At 33.1% G+C, this 17541-nt stretch overlaps 1 protein-coding gene and 1 pseudogene across 1 annotated transcript in view; one reads left to right on the top strand and one right to left on the bottom strand.

The window, feature by feature from the left end:
- LOC137390495 (caspase-6-like) overlaps positions 1-17541 on the top strand; it is a 528030-nt gene that overhangs the window by 74938 nt on the left and 435551 nt on the right. The window lies entirely within an intron of this gene.
- LOC137391852 (uncharacterized) lies at positions 10509-14650 on the bottom strand (annotated as a pseudogene).

The raw sequence follows: 17541 nt of genomic DNA, 5'->3' as shown, positions 1-17541 counted from the left end.
GAAGCTATGATTGAATTATTAGAATTTGACAGCCTCGGTGCTGCGGAGACAGTCACTGCTGAAGTGGCTCTAAGCGAGGCACTCAGCCTTGACATGGTTATTGCTAAAAAGGTGCTAACACTGAAGCTACTCTAAGCAACTCACATGAGGCAGCCAAGCCACTTCCTGTCGATTCACATTTGGAAAGCAATGTAGAGCCTGGGGAGACAGTAAAATTTAATGTTTTTCAGAGTAACACAGCTGACAACCATGAGCATGTTGTAATAGATGAGTATGCCGCTATGCCAGTTTGAACCTGAGAAACCCTTATGCCCTAGGCAAGGGGATTCCTCAATTAACCAATCATAAGAAATAATTCATGCATACCAAACTAATAGAAAAATATCTAGTAAAAAGCTCTCACTAGTTCATTTAATTGGCATGTTGCAGTCATAGCAAATGTAAGTGGATCTGCAAAACCAGTGGACCAATGGTCTGCAAAACAGGCCATTCCATTGCCAGGTTTCCGTTTCTGTCATTGCCGCCAAGTACAATACCTGAAATAATGGTTCCTTAGATATTCCTTGACACAAGTTGGTCTTAAACCCACAAGATGGTCTTTCACAATCCGGGGATTGTCAGTGTACCAGTACTCATGGAAAAAATCTCAGAACAAATTTAATAATCATTAAATAATCTCACATGGCATTAAAGCAGGTGCGTTTTATAAAAGTATGTTAGTGACTAAATATAAATGACTAAATACTAAATCAAGTGTATTTATACAAATCTCAGCACTTTTGTTTATTGGTCTGTCATTCTTGTGTCCATTTATAGCTATGAAAGTTTAGAAACAAAAAATCACCTTACACTTGCATTGAACTCTGAACTTTCAGCTTTGTAGACAGTTGTGCTATTCATTAAGTTACGTGTTTACTTGACATTACCATGGAATAATTGTGCACATACTTATACACCTGCCAATATTTAATGCCTATTGGTTACAATATTATTTTTGCATGAGAGATCATGACACAATTTTTTTCCCAGGTTTCAGAGAGGTAGACATGGCTCATATTATAGCAAAGATTTAAGCAAGCTCAAGTTCATCAATATCATTGGATAAATAATCTTAGCCAATTAAATCTAAATTTTTTTTGCAATAACTTTTTACCACCGGTGCAGTCTGGGGATTCAACTAGTTATACTCGCAAACCAAATCAATAATGTTCTAGTCGATCGAAAAAAGCCTTGCATTATCTCTTTGCTTTACAACCATGTCAGCGGAACAGTAGCTATCCAATGCAAAGACTGGTAAAAGTACTTTAACATCAGGCTGATTGGTTGGAGTTGTGTTTTCGCTGATAGAGATGGATTTGGGATGACCTTTCGTCTGTTCACCAAACCAACTCAAACTCCGACAATACAAAATGTGCCAATATTTTTGGAACTGAAATACGACATCGATATGCATTCCATTTTTATCTCTTATGATCATAAACGGAAAAGAGAGTCACACCATTGCCACATTTCATGTACATGTATGTGTAATTATTATAATAGTTAGTATTCACTTATTAGTATTGATTTTAAATTGTTGTGGTGTGAACACAGCTTATGCTACTGCTAACTGATCATCAAAAAACAGCATATATCACCACTGTATTTCTGGTGCTGTTGCAACATATGATTTGTTAAATTCATGTTGCGCTCCATCAGTGCCGTTTATCAAAAGCAGACAAATATATTATAAAAACTTGCCAGAGTCTAGGCTTTTTTAAATATTGAGTTTGTTTTTAATATCGACTTTCAATTTTGTCCTAACAATGTAAACTAATTAGAACTGTTTTAACTACCCCACATTGTACATGTATGTTGAATAGATGAAATGGTCCTAATATTTGGTTATTTCTGAAATCTTTTTTGACTTGCTGTAATATGCAATTTCACAAAAATTGATGGTATCTTAAACAGTCTAGCTGTTAGGCCTTCCAATGTATTAACTAATACCCGAGCAGCCTATTGTGGCATAAGAGATTGTCAGATGGGTCAATGAAGCACTGAGAACCAGTATCTCCACCACTATTTCAAATATCTAAAGGTGTTTGATTAGTGCAGTTGTTTAGCAAGTGTCAGACTATTTTACAACAACTTATCAGTTCAAAACCTAGCTTGATGCAATTTTTTTGCAACTTGAAATAAATGGGCAGACATGGCTTTTGTTAAACTAAAGGTTGTCTAAGGCATACAGAGTGCCGGTAAAAAGACAGTTTAATTTTTAAGTGTCAGGTAGGTACCAAACTAGAAATTATACATTCCCAGAACATTCCAAGGATGTTTCGAAAAATGCCAGAAACGTTTCATTGCAGAGCTGTCACAAGATTATGTGTAGACACCCTTTGAAGGTTACTCAACTTTTCAGCAACGCTGTAAAAAATACGTTGCTCAAAACGTAGACATATTTATACATTTAGATAAAGCTTTACAGAATGTTCGTTTAACAAGTCTTCTACGACCTTACTATAATGTACAGCGCTCAAACTTACCAGAACATGTCTTCCTCAAGCTTTACAAAATTTTGCCAGTGTTGCACGTTCGATACAAACCAATGTTTCTATAATACACCATGCATAGCTTTCGTACAACATTTCTTCTCAAAGCTGAAGGACATTCCACAAACATTGCACCATAAAGATACAAAGATTATTATTAAATTGTCCTTAAATTTGATTTGTTGATTTGATTCCTTATGTTGATAGATACAGTATGGTTGCAATACTGTATATTTTGGTATTTTGGTCCCAATAGTAACATGGTATAAGAAAACAAATATAAAGAACTCAATAAAAGTATAACTATGAGAGTACACAACTCTATATATATAAAAAATATAAAAATATCATCATAATATGCCAAAACAAAAACTTTTAGACCAGAAAAAATATATATCAATGATTCACAGATACGAAAAAGCACAACTTTGATAATAGCTGTAAATATTTTTACAGTGTACCCAACGCTTTAACACATTAGAATGGAGTTAATCCAGTCCATCTTTTGATTGTGGTGGCAAAGGGTGTTTTTTCTTCCAACAAATCAAATAGCAGTGCAAGGCTTTTAGGTCTGAAATGCGAAGATGCATTCATAATAAAAAAAGTGAGAACTGCTAATGAGCACGGAATACAACATGAAACTTGAGGTTGATGTACTACATTACAGCATATCTTGATAGATACATGAAACAGTTCCTGCAATACTTTTCTTTTCTTATCACTATTTGTGGACACTCCCTTACTATGGTAATATGGACCACTTATTAAAGCATTCTAGAATCACAATTCTTCAGAATAGGCAGAGCCAAATGCAAGAGTTCACAACTACAATGCTTTCAAAAAAATCATAATCATATAGTTGTTTATCCAAGTGCTACAGTACATAACGAATTTTCTTATATGGCTTCAAACTAGTTTTACCACGTCATAAAATGCACGAGTATATCACATTTAGGGTTATGTTAATAGAAGGTTCTGTCAAAGAGTTCCTTCTTTGTCTTAAATTTAATTAACATTAAAAAATGAGTTTTGTTGTAGAATATTAATGCGGTAAAGTAAGTAAAAAATCCCATGGAGCCAAATATATCAACTGTGGATTTATTCATTAAAAAATAACTACAAAATGTAAGCTAACAAGTCCGGTTTCGTTCTAAGTTATTTGTTTGGAGTAAACCTTTCTGATGAGGCAGTGTGCATTGGCAAACAGATATGCAAGTAAATGAAAAACACTACTAACACTATTGCAGATTGTTCCAAAGTTTTGAGAAATGCAAATTGTAGATAGGTAATGAAAAATGAATTTTAAACCGGAAAATTTTGTAACTTTCAGTTGGTCCAGAAGTATGGCAGCAGCCTGTTTTTGCGTTTTCTTCATATAATTTTGTTGGAACCAGTGAATCTGCTGTTATAATAATAAACAGTAAGTCAATTTTAACTCTTGAATGGTTATAACAAAAACTAAAGAAATCAAATTGAAATTAGGGTGCTGCTTGAAAGTGAAGGTGAAAAATCTGTAGCCTCCTACATACTCGTATTGTCAAATTTTAAAGTCACACCTATTTAAATCATAGTAAAATAACCCATAAAATTTATGGATTATTTTACTATGATAGAGTTAGACGTTTGGAATCAAGCCAGTACTACTGTCAATCTAACATACTTATTACAATTTCAAAACAGTGTAAGAGCAAGGTTTTTGGAGTTGCTTCCTTAGTGATGTACATGTGAGCATGAATCTTGAATATTCCAAGTTTGCTCTGCTTGAAATTTTGATAGTAGCTAAAATTGCTTTCAACCTGCTAAAATTATTTACATTTTGTACTACAGCATTTCTAAATTTGAAACTATTATCCCCAACTTCCAAATACAAAAACCACGGTTAAATGAAGAGCAGCTATAGATCTACCGCAAATTCTAGTGTACAGGTCGACACGGTGTATAAGCTGACATTTAAAGTTTTGTTTACAAATCCTTGTTTTGACACGTACCTGTCACAAACCCTTTTCTGGCTCAAACTGTTTGGTTGCTAATACATGCAATTTATTCAGGATCATATGTGGCAAAGAGTGGCTGAAGAAATACATTCAAAAACGCCATAGGCAAGAACGAATGTTTTTGAAGCTTTTTGCAGTACTCCAACTAGCAAAATAATGAGAAAAGGAAGTTATAGTCAAAATTACTGAGCACGAAAAACAGCGCTTCACCAATGTTTTATTCCCTCCCAGTAAAAGAAATAACTGTTGCAGCTGGTAATACCTATTTAACCGAATGACATTGCTGTAAAATAGATTTCTATCAGAAATCATGTATCACGTACAAGAAAACAGATAGATAAATTATGGTATGTGTATCAAATAGATTACCGAGATGTAGGTTAGTAGGCAACTAATACAAAAACAAGCAATAAATTAAAAAATATATCATGTTTCAAGAGAATTTTAGTGATTACCATTTGAATGATGAGTAATGGAGTGATTAGGTTGCTTAATCTCATGTTGAGTATGATCACTAGTATTTTACTATTCCATAAATAAATTCTTATATGACATATCATGTTATTTTTATTTGCAGCGGTTAAGATTCATTACCTGTGAGGGAAGGCAAAGACCGGCATTTGGCAAACACTGTTATACTAAAGGTTTGCTAATGCATAGCCTAATTTAGACGTCATTTTACCCCGTGTTAAGGCATTTGATAACATCGCAGTGACATGTCAAAAATCGAAAGTCTTATTGAATGTTGTTTTTCCCCTGAAACACTGGGGCACAGCTATTGAACAAAAGCCTTATATGACCCTTTGAGTACTACATTACTTTTAACGCAATCCTGCTTTCAGAAAAAAAACATTTTTAGAACGAATTATATCTATTCCATAACTCATATATGCTTTTCAATATAATTCCCAATGTCAAACCACATTAAAGAACAGTAAATCACAACATTTTCTAACCCTAAAAAAAACTGAATGAGTAACAACGTGTTTAAAAGTCATTTTTACTAACCAAAAAGTCCCAATTTGTAAAAATTCAAAAAACTATAATCACATGCAACAACAATAGCCCAAAACTGTCAAAATAAGTTTTTAATATGTTATAAATTTTTATCACCAGTATTTATGTAAGTGAATCATGGTTAAAATGTTAAACTTGGTATAATAAATTTTGTATAAACTTTAGAAAAAGTAAAACAAGAATACAAACTTTTTTTGCGGTTCCTTCCTGTCCGATATTATTACTTACAATGAATATTTTTAGAAATTTCCAAGAATTATGGTCAGGATTTTCACCTTTCCAGAACATCAAACTTCATAAATTATCCAAATTTTGTGTCAGTGCCTATGAACAAAACCATTTGCGCTTGGCAACCCCAAACAGACGCTCTGTTTATTATGACAATCAAGACTGTTAACTCACTCAGTAAAGATTTAATAGACCTAAACTGACCAAATATTGTCCAACTAAAGTACAAAATGCCTAAGTGAGTCTTACATAGTGCCAAATTACTGTTTGAGATTTTGTGAAGATTTTATTTTATTTTTGTTTATTGAGCAATCTTTAGGCCTACTGTGGTAAACATCGATCATATATTACAACATGTTTTCCACAAATCACCGCGGAAAGTAAACTGAATAGCAGTTATACCTATAAAATATTTGAAAAAAATTGGTTGGTGGTCTAACTATTATAATGGTATTAGAGTTGAAGCCATACAATATGTAAAAAGCAAGTTTAAGGATTTATATGAATATTGTATAAACTAACAGTGACAAAGTACAAGCACTGTGAAAATAGCTAAGGTAAAATAACAAGGCCAAGGTTTTTGCAACCAACGTACTCTTTTCTAATACGTTGGTCAGACAGTTTTGTTGTGATTGTTTGCACTCTCGGCTTGCCGAGTTACCATGTCAATGGCGTCTCACTCGCGAGTTTGCTTCTGGTTTAAAGGATGGCTGCCACTTTTTCGTTTCTACCAGTATCTTGCTCTGTGTCACTTAGTCATTTTGGGTTTCTCTCTTACTACCACTATTACCATCTGAGCATTAACTTCAGTCAGTGGACAAACACTCAAAGTAGCAAGAAAAGTAGCACTCATGCTTGAACAAAGGCTCACTTTTACCATAAATGATTTTCTAGTTCTTCAGCAAGGAGAGACAACCCTTTTAGACCTCCTTAGTTGTATCACTATAAATTTTGTAAAAGCGGCATGTGCTGTAGCTAATAATTATGTTAGGCAAATTACCTGAAATGCTTACCTTGACACTCAAGGAGGGTGGCAAACCATTAGGTCAGAGCTTTAGAAGGGTTTGGGTTGAGAGATTCATTGAAAAGCAAGCTTGACTTAATGGAATCTAAAGGTACAATAAACAAGGTTAAAATGCCCACTCATTGTGTTTATACCACTGTGCATGTGTTGAAGCCAATTTGATCACTATGCAATTGTTTTGACCCCACCAATCTAAACAGGTGTATCAGACAAGAACACTTTGCTTTGCCAACCGCTACTGAGATATTTTCAAAATTATCGCAGTAACAGGTTTTTTCCCCACCAGATGCAACTCAGGGCTTTTGCAACTCAAACTTAACTAAGAGAACAGTTTTTAACGACATTTGCAACTCCTTTTGAAAAACACAGATTTCAAAGGCTACTATTTGGAATAAGTTCAGCTTTGGAAGTATTTTATAGAACTGTAAGTGAAATATTTTCTGATTTTGATTTGGTAGAAACGTTTGTGGATGATTTACTATTTGATGCTGCTACAAAGACAAAGCATTATGCTATACTTCCAAATGGGTTGACAAAATTTTGAGAATTCAGTCTCAAACTCAATCTAACAAAATGTAGATTTGAAAAGCCAGAAGTCAAATACTGAAGCACATAAAAAAACAAGAGGTTATACAGCTTGACCCAGCAAAAATGAAAGCTATATTTGACAAACCCACCACGAAGTGCCCAGTTGACTTGCGTAAGTTGCTAGGCATGGTTACATATTTGAGCAAGCTTTGTTCCAATTTGGCTGAGGTTACAGCTCCCCTTAGAAATCTTACACCAAATATGTTCAGTGGTCTTGGAGAACTGAACAAGGAAAGTGACTTGAACAGTTAAAGTCCCTACTTAGTAGTGGCCAGTTACTGAGAATGTGTGAGCCTGCTCAACTAATCACACCAAGTGGTAATAGCTCATAAAATGGTATAGGAAAAAATATTGTGACAAATGGTCATCCAGCCAAACAATTTGGGTTAACAAAGTTTTATCAAAACGTTTATGGTATGAAAATAATGGTGGAAACTAATCATTTACTATTGCTTGGTATCAAGAATAAAAGGTTGAGTGACCTCACACCTAGGTTACAACAAATGAGATTTTGAACTCAACTGTATGATTATGGTCTGATTCACAAAACTTTCACCATGATGTTTATTGTTAATACTTTGTCTAGGGCCAACCTCAATGACCACTGTCCAGACAGTCCAAACATAGTCACTAGGAATTATGAGCAAATACATGCTATAACCACTAGAATTTTGTCTAACCTAACAGACAGTGAACACTTTATCAAAGCCACCATAGACCAACTTTAGTGCTTTAGACATAGTCAAATCAGACATACATATTGGCTGGCCAAAAATAGGCGCTCATGTTTAGAACCCGTAGAACCATTTTTGACCATGAAACAAGACATGAGTGTGTATAATAATAGTGTGCTAAAAGGCAGTTAGTTAATAGTACTGTATATCTCAAGCAAACCATTATCAATGATATAGACAAAGGCCACTTCGGAACTTCTAAGTGCATTGAAGTGCTAAAAATTATGTTTACTGACCAGAATATGTTGGCTATATTACATTACATATTTACATGTAGTTTATGTTTGTAAGAATCAAAAAAAAGACGGCCAAAGCAAACAATTGCCGCTTTTGAACTATTTGACATTCCTGACCATCCTATGTGGACAGACAGCATCGACATTTTCAGCCAGAAAGGCATTTAATATTTGGTCGCTTTAGATAAATAGATATTGAATATGGCCCACTTGTCATAACCATAAAAGTTATACATCCAAGCAGATAATTGAATTGCTAAACAACAGTTCTTGGACTTTGACAAACCTGAAACCTAAGTATCAGACAATGCATCATACTTTACCTCACTTGAAATTAAATCTTTATTGAAGCTTTTGCTGTCAATCATATAATTGTTAGCTCACATTTTCCTAGATCAAATGGAATGGCTGAGCGTATGATACAGCCAGTGAAGACAAATCTAACTAAGGCTCATCAGTCTCATCAAACACTTAATGATGTCATAAGCGTATTTAGATCTACACCTTCAGGTAAAGGCCGCCCAGCTCCTTCAATTTTACTACAAGGTAGAAACTTTAGATCAACACTACACATCATTCCTAAACAACTGAAATCACAGTATATCAACACAGAGAGGGCATAGGTTTATGGGTAAAAATGGGACTCACAGAATATGAATGAAAGGAAAAGTTATAAAACATGCTGACACCCCATAAAGTTTTATAGTATGATTAGATGATGGCAGGGTTTCCAAGAAAAACCATTCATTTCTTAAAACAAGATAATTGCTTCCAGTTGGTCTAGTTGGTAATCTAGTCTATAATTGGTCTAGTTGCGCACAACCAAGTTATCTTTAAATGCTTAGAAAACTTTCATTTAGAAAACCTAACGCTGAACCGTTGGCTGAGACAGTGCCCATTTCTGTGGTTTGAGAGAATGTTGCGCTCTGTGTGGCTTCAGTAACGTCGCCAGGAGTAAAAGTTTCAAATCTACCAGATCAATACAGTGGAACTATTTATGGTTAGTAATTGACCATAAAAATTGTACCTTTGGAAAAATTTCAGCACTGCGGTCAATTTATATTTATAGCAGTTTAGATAATGTATACCATGCACACCTTATCCTTTTAATTTTTAATCAATCTTGTGGCCAGTACCTTTTTGCTTGTATGTGTGCTTTATTGTTTTGTTTAAGTGTTTAATAGAATGATATGTTATAAATTCATCACATTTCGTAATAGATGTTAACTACATTTTACATGTGGTACCTTGTGGAAAACATTTTGTAAAATATGATTACGGATTACCACAATAAATGTTGCTCATATATATATATATATATATATATATATATATATAGATATATATATATATATATATAGATATATATATACTGTACATGTTTGTGGGACCAATACTGCAGCTAAAGTCATCATCCTGTCATTGTCTTGTATAGCTATAAACTATTATCCTGTCATTATTCTGTATAGGTGTAGTCTATTATCCTGTCATTATCCTGTATAGCCGTTACTGTCTTGAGTTCAGTTGTAGTTTAGTCAGTCAACCATATGCACATACCCATCCTAAACTCTCACCCATCTTATAATCTACAATGACTAATACATACTACAAGCAACTTAACACTGCTGTAGCGTCTCAATTTAAACTGTGCCAGTCATTAAATATGGCTATTTTCATTCCAAAAGCCTGTTTGCTTTTCTAATCCACGCTACAATATCTTATTGGTTTGACAATACTTGCTTCTGAGTCCACATGTACAGGGTGAAAGTAACCACACAAGACAAACAAGTTGCATTTATACCTACTTCATCAGCGCTTTCACACAGAAGCTTTGCCGTGCAGAAGCATTAAGTGTTAATCAATTACCCACTTTCACCATGTAATGTCTCATCACCTATTGATGTACTTTTAGAGTGTGTGTCCTTTGATGTTTTTATTGTTTTCATCATTAATTATATTCATTTAATTCTATATCTAAAATTTATTGTAGAAATTGAAGTAGTCTGCTAATTTGAAGGAGAAATCATGTGAGTACATTGGAGTATGTTTCAGAGCAGCTATTTCTGGGGTGTCAAAGAATCACATAATGTGAGCTTAGATAAAGCGAGCGAAAAGGGTAAAAACTGTAAAAAGCTGAACACATCGGAAGATTGAATGTTGACACGAATTATATTTTTCTTGAAAGGTATCAAATTAAGTTATGTACTAGTAGTACAGGAAACTTAGAAAGCAATTTTCACATTGTTGATTCACAGGCACACGACTTCTAAAATATTCTGTCAGATTGTAGTTTAATAAAGATTCAATGCTGTATGTATCCAAAAGTCTTCTTTATATTTCTATATTATGCCTTTGGTAAATATTACTATACTTTGGGTATTTCATTATTTTGTTTGCATTATGTGTCAATATCTTGAATTAAATGCGAAACATTAAATTGGCAAGTAATACTTGAGGTCTCACACTAGGTCCTTGATATCTTCATTCTGCATAACAAGTTATATAATCACATAGAGTGGTTAAGAAAATATTAAATTAATAAAGGTTCACTGTTCATACTAGTTAACACGTGAACTCAGTAACAAGAAGTATGCTATTTAGAACAAACAACACAAACTAGTTCTGCTTGATGGATGTAAGGTGGGCAGTATCCAAGCCGGTTGCAGCTTCCTTGAACAAAATAGAACAACGCTCCATCTGTACTAGCATGTAGTCCAGTTAAGGCTTCTGGTTCTTTGTCCATACATACATAGTTATACGCTCTTTTGTGACTGTAGTGTCCCGACATCAGATATCCTTCGTACTCCTAAACAAAAATGAGCTCCGTTTTTATATTTAATAATTACTCACAATTTTATATTTACTTACCAAATTACATTTGATTATTTATCCTAATGCAAATATTGATCTATTTTTTTCTCATTGGCATCTCATCATTCAATTGGGAGTTATCTATTATTTTGTGATAAAATTGATAAAACAACATCCTTATTATCATGGTAACATGCTGATGAAATCATTCAAGCTTAAATCATCATGTGTCAAACTGAGCATCTGAGAAAACTTGCTCCAAAAATATCGTATGATGCTATTCTAACTTGTGTATGAAACTAGCAAATTAATAACTTTTTTGCTAATGCACATGTTACAGATTACATGTAATTGGACACATGAATCCACCAAACTTATAAGACGAAATTGTTGTTTGGAACTTGTCTCTTCCAATATCAGCTTATATGCAAAAAAATCTTATATCGGATGATATATGGTGCTTCACCTTATTCCAAGATGATGGACAGGTTCTTTTAGCAGGTATCATAATAGTTGTAGATCTGCTAGGAAGGTAGCATCTGGAACAAGGTACTGTACATTCTGGTCATGCATACGACTAGGAAATATATTCGAGTCAGTCTGGTACTCTGCTCCATATATGTAATTACCCGTGTTGCTAGCTAAATACGAGTTATACTCCGGCTCTGAAGGTAGACATGTATAGACAGATGACCCTCCTTCATGGCCATAGTGTTGCCCTGCTGCTAGTCCTGTAGGGTACATTAAGAAATCACGAAACTTAAGTAAATGCAATATTAATCAGCACTTGAAGTCACCGGTAAGAATTACAAACAATGTATTATAAAGATTCTGCAAAATTATTATATTTTAAATGAATGACCAGTCATCTTATCTGCCTAATAAAGTTAGCTGCAATGAATTAGATGGTAGTAGATATATTTTGTAACCAACCTGTGTAGAGGAGCTGTGAAGTGTCACCACACGATTTTCTGCCCCATCTAATATATGAACTTCCTCCTCCAGAAGCTGGTTGTATGTCAGCTACAAAATGATCAAGTTCCATGTTACAGAGTTTCCAATTTTTATAAAGAAATTTCATAGCTCTCAATTCTTCATTATCGCAGATGTAAGTCTCATACTTTCCCGGGTAGCACTTAAATATTTTGTACAAAATAAAAAGTAAGGAATTTTTTAGTCTTTCATCATAAATCACCTATTAAATCTACCATGAGCAAACTTCCTGTTGCTTTCAAAATAATAGTTTTATTAAATTCAAGTTTTTCTTGATACCAATTCTTCAATCGTTCACAGCGTACTACAAAAGAAAAACTCAACTAACCAGCTGAAGAGGGTTCCCTCCTCTCTTCATCTTCTTGCATTTGTCGTTCAATTTCTTTCAAATTTCTGTTGTTACTTTGGAGGAGACTCAGCAACCCATGAGCAATTGTTTGATTAAACTCTAGTAGGAGTTCATCTAAAAATAATATTGATGTTTCTTATTTCAAAAATAATATGTTTTTCTTTTTATTGAAATCAAGTGCTTTTTTAAAATGATGTTCAACTAGTTTATTATTGCAAACATACCATTTTCAGAGTGCCTGGCAGATGGTCGAGCTACAACTGACTTGGTCTGGTTTACCAACTTTTCAACCCTCGTTTTCAGTCCAGTCAGGTCTGACTCTTCACAATCTCTGCCATCTCTACCGTCTCTACCATCTCTTCCTGGAGGTCCTCTTAAGTATGAAAGTTGTCCTGTTGGTAAAATATGTTACAATAGTTTTTGTTTTCTTTTGATGCTGAAGTATTTCATTAAATTAAAATAATCTAAATATGCTTTGAGTAAAACCAATAAAAACTTGAGTAAAAGCTTTAAAAACTTCCAGGAGTGTCTAGTGAACTTTTAAGCAATACAGAACAAACCAGCAATCTGATGAGAAAAGGATATATTTAAAGTTTCCAAAGACTTTTTTCTGCCTGTCCAAAATATTTTCATTATACATGTACATGCAAAAACATTCTTAAGCAATTCCACTGATATCACCAACGTTTTACCTTTAATAACCATTTTATATGTAGCTCTGATTACACCTGTTAAGACATCATCAAGTCTTAATCAATAGCAAGTCTCTGTTTACTTTCTACGTTTACTTTTCACTACTTTCAAGTTTATTTGTATGAAGGAGTTTTGCTCTCCTGACCAACGCTGATCTTAATAGTGAAGTTTATACTTTTGTTTAAGCTTCACAATTAAACTTGAGTTAAACTACAGTTTTATCCTTTATAGATATCTAATATTTTGAGCAAATAAATAGTATACCAAATTTATCTAGCTCACAAGCCATAAGTAGTGTCAGTTTATGATATATCGAGGTCATTTAATAATTACTTTAATGTGCATATCTATTCTTCTTATCAATCAATTGAGAATTGTCTCTTTATGTTAGTAGTGCATTGAGAAAACAAGTTTTTTTCATGACACCGTAACAATAACAGTATTTAAATTGAAAAAAACATATATTTAGCGTAGAGCTGAGGAACTGAACTAATCCACTGTTAAAGTACCGTTGTGTCCTGTTCTACTTTTTGTAGGAAACTAGCAAACTAACAACTTTGTTATTAAGTCTATTGCTTTGATATAACAGCTGAATACCAAAGATTTATTAAAATTTTGCTATATTGAGTGTTACATTTTGGCTAATTTACCTGGTGATAATTGACTTAGTATGCCATCACTAACTCCCTCGTCTTCTGCTGATCTTTTTTGTATGACTTGTTCCATATCAGTTGAAGACATCATTGACACCTAGATATGAAGTTTTCAAGTAACACAATCCTATAAACCTCAGCGTCTCAAACAGCTTCTTATCCAATAAGTGAACAGCACAAATTCATTTATCTTTCGATAAATTGTTTTACCATATGATGCGACATCATTTCCTGATTTTTTCTCAATACAATCAAGATTTATGCTGAAGAAGAATCTATGCTGGGCACCAGTGCATGTTTTATGTCTACTGTTCCTATTATACACAACATACTTTGAACATACATCGTTATAATACTATCTGTTATATAAGATTGCAAGTCCTTGGACAGTTATATGTACCTGCACTTTAAGACAATTAAGTATGTTAAAAAAAAAACTTTTCAAATGAAAACAACTTCTCATGTGACCATTCCAATGTTAAAACAAAAATTAAAAGAAATTAAGCTCTGCCGCACAATCCTACTTGCACCAGTTCAGAATATATTCTTGTTAAATCGACTATTACTAAGATCAATTGTCGTTAATCTCCTGTACAGATTTCATAACTTCTCACCTGTATTCCATATTTTTCTAGCTGATCTAGTCTTGCGGTTAAATGATTAACATCCTCCTTTAACAACTGGTAACTTATTTGAGAGTAGACAGAGAGAATCAGAGCAGAGATTGTTATAACAGCAGTCAATACCTGGATGACGTCATTACGCTTCTGTTGCTTGACTACGTAGCCTTTGTCCATTATGTAATTTAAAATTAGCATACGAAACTTACAGATCATCTACCTCAAATAACTAATTTTACTCAGATCGCTGCATTTACTGCTCACCATATTATGTATTAACATAATAATTATAATTTAATAAAAGTATAGTAACTCAATAATAACAAGGCATACCGGACAAGCAAGTTCTTATATGCTAATTTATTATGGAATTTCCCTCTCATGCTTTTAACCAACAATATTTTTATTACATACAAATTGTATAATTTTAAAATTGTTTACCTGCATAAGTCAAATTTTTAAAGGACCCTGAACACGTAAATCTATAAATGTTAATGATTAATTACAATGCCATCATAATGTACAACTATATGCTGAGTAAGCCTGTTTTGTTTTCATTGTTTTGGTATTAAGAATCTTATTTGATGTTTCTCCATTTGTATTACCACAAAATATGTTTAGAAAATTTGGTATACCTCCAAAATGAATTGTTAATTTTATTTTAAAAATCTGTGTGTATGCATTTTTAAATTCAAAAACTTACTCTAAGCGGTATCAAAAACTAGTTGTATGTGTATGTACTTGCCTTAGGCAGCAGCTTCTTTTGGCGACTGATATTGATGTATAGCTGCTTTTATACTCTGGTAAAGCATCAGCTTCCGTTTGTGAAAAATTAGGTCAAATAATATATTTTAACAGCATCATTTGGTTAAAATATTTCACAATACCAGTTTTACTGATTTACCAATTTTGCTAGCAAATGGATTCAATCAGTTCTGACAGCTGTCTATCCTAGATCATCTGCAGTATTCATTAAGATAGAAAGTTAAAGTTTGGTATGTAAACACTCCATTCCATTGAAACAGATTTAATGTGGATCACAGAGTGTCAGTGCTTCCAACCTACACCAACCTCTATTAAACTTTTGATGAAGTATGTTTTTTCAAGCATTTTTTAATCTGCATTGTGCGTTAGATAGGTTTTTCTATAATCTTGGCACAACAAATAATGACAAAAATATACCTTAAGATAGACCTAAATGATTTCTGCTGCAGATCAATAGTTTCAACTGAGTTCAACATGTATCATTAATTTATACTTGATTGCTGTGAAGTACTTGAGAGTGACAAATCTTTAGCAACACTCAATACTTCATTAATTGCATGGTCATTAGTGCCGCCATATATTTTCACTTTTGTATGCTTTTTAGAATTATTTAGAGAAGATTGTAGATAGCAAACATTATTTAATGAAAAATATTGACAAAGAATATCATGGCTTAAAAAGCGCAGCATTTAGCTACTCAATAATGATGCAACAATAGAAAGTACATGTAGTATTTTTAAAAGAAAAAGCCCTTAATGATTACAAAAACTAATAATATTCTAAGAGATTGAAATAGACCAAAATCTATAGAAGATGTTGCAAGAAATAGCTGTGCTAAATTGAAATGTTTAGAGGCTTTTAAATATTTATAGAATATCCGTATTGTGTTTGATTAATGATAATATTATAATTAATGATATCAACTCTTTAAAGAAGTTATTGATTCTGTTGTTTTTTGGTTTAAGACTTATTTAGAATCAGCTAGATAAACCTTGACTCTGTCACTTTTTTAAAAAATCAATAAAAGCTTGCCAATAGGGAATATTTGCTTTAGTAATATTATAGTCAAAGCCCAACATATATGGATTATTAGCTGGCCTGTGTCAGAGAGCTTCTTTAGTATTTGTTGTTGTTCTTGTCTGTCGTAAAACATAATCACCATGTGAACGTTGTCACAAAATGTTACACGACAACTCTATGACCATGTACAACCTGATGAAAAATGGCCTAGCAAGTGATATCAAACTAACATACTCAGTATATCAGTACTACTGACTTGTAAAACTAACTTACTCTGTGTATCAGAACTACTGACTTATTGAACTATCTTACTCTATATAATAGTACTACTTAGTTATAGAAGTAACTTACTCTAAATATTAGTACTACTGACTTACAGAACTAACTTACGTCATAAGTTGGTTATAATAACCCTATGGCAAATATTAAAGCTGGAAGGAATTAAGTTACCACGTTATCACTAAACTTATAGTCAAGTACTTGACATCTATTTTATATTTATATTTTTTGAGCTTATTTTTCCAATCTATGACACTTGCATAACCTTTTCTGGTAGACTATCACTCGAAGTATACGGACAACCAACTTGCTTTTGAAAATTCATGAATTTTCACAGCAAATAAAATTGATGACTGTTCACAGCACTCTACCCAATGTACCAACTAACCTCAGTGCTTGCATTCGTGCCGAGTCATTTCATAATATATTTAGTATTAAGGTATTGTGTTGAAACTTATTACTCACAGTTTTTGACCTTGGCAACGCGTGTTGGAATATTTATATTTAAGGTTGTTTATTTCTTTCACCAAGTGGCAATAATTACCAAATATGATGTAGCATCTCACACTTATGATTAATATAATTTATTTCATGGGACACAAGCGATATCAGACTAACATACGCAGTATATCGACACTACTGACTTGTAAAACTAACTTACTCTGTGTGTTAGTACTACTGACTTATAGAGATACCTTTCTCTATATACTAGTACTACTGTGTTATATAATTAAATTACTCTATATATTAGTGCTACTTAGTTATAGAACTAACTTACTTCATAAGTTAGTTATAATAACCCTACAGCAAATATTAAAGCTGGAAGGAATTATGTTACCACGTTATCACTAAACTTATACTCAAGTACTTTATACCTATTTTGTATTTATATTTTTGAGCCTAATTTTTCAATCTATGACACTTGCATAACCTTTTATGATAGACTATCACTCGCAGTATACGGACAACCAACTAGCTTTTGAAAATTGATGACTGTTCACAGCAC

Source organism: Watersipora subatra, chromosome 3 (assembly GCF_963576615.1).
Source record: "Watersipora subatra chromosome 3, tzWatSuba1.1, whole genome shotgun sequence".
In the NCBI taxonomy this organism is placed as follows: Eukaryota; Metazoa; Bryozoa; class Gymnolaemata; order Cheilostomatida; family Watersiporidae; genus Watersipora; species Watersipora subatra.
The sequence above is the reverse complement of the archived record's forward strand: the minus strand, read 5'-3'. Positions and strand labels throughout refer to the sequence as shown.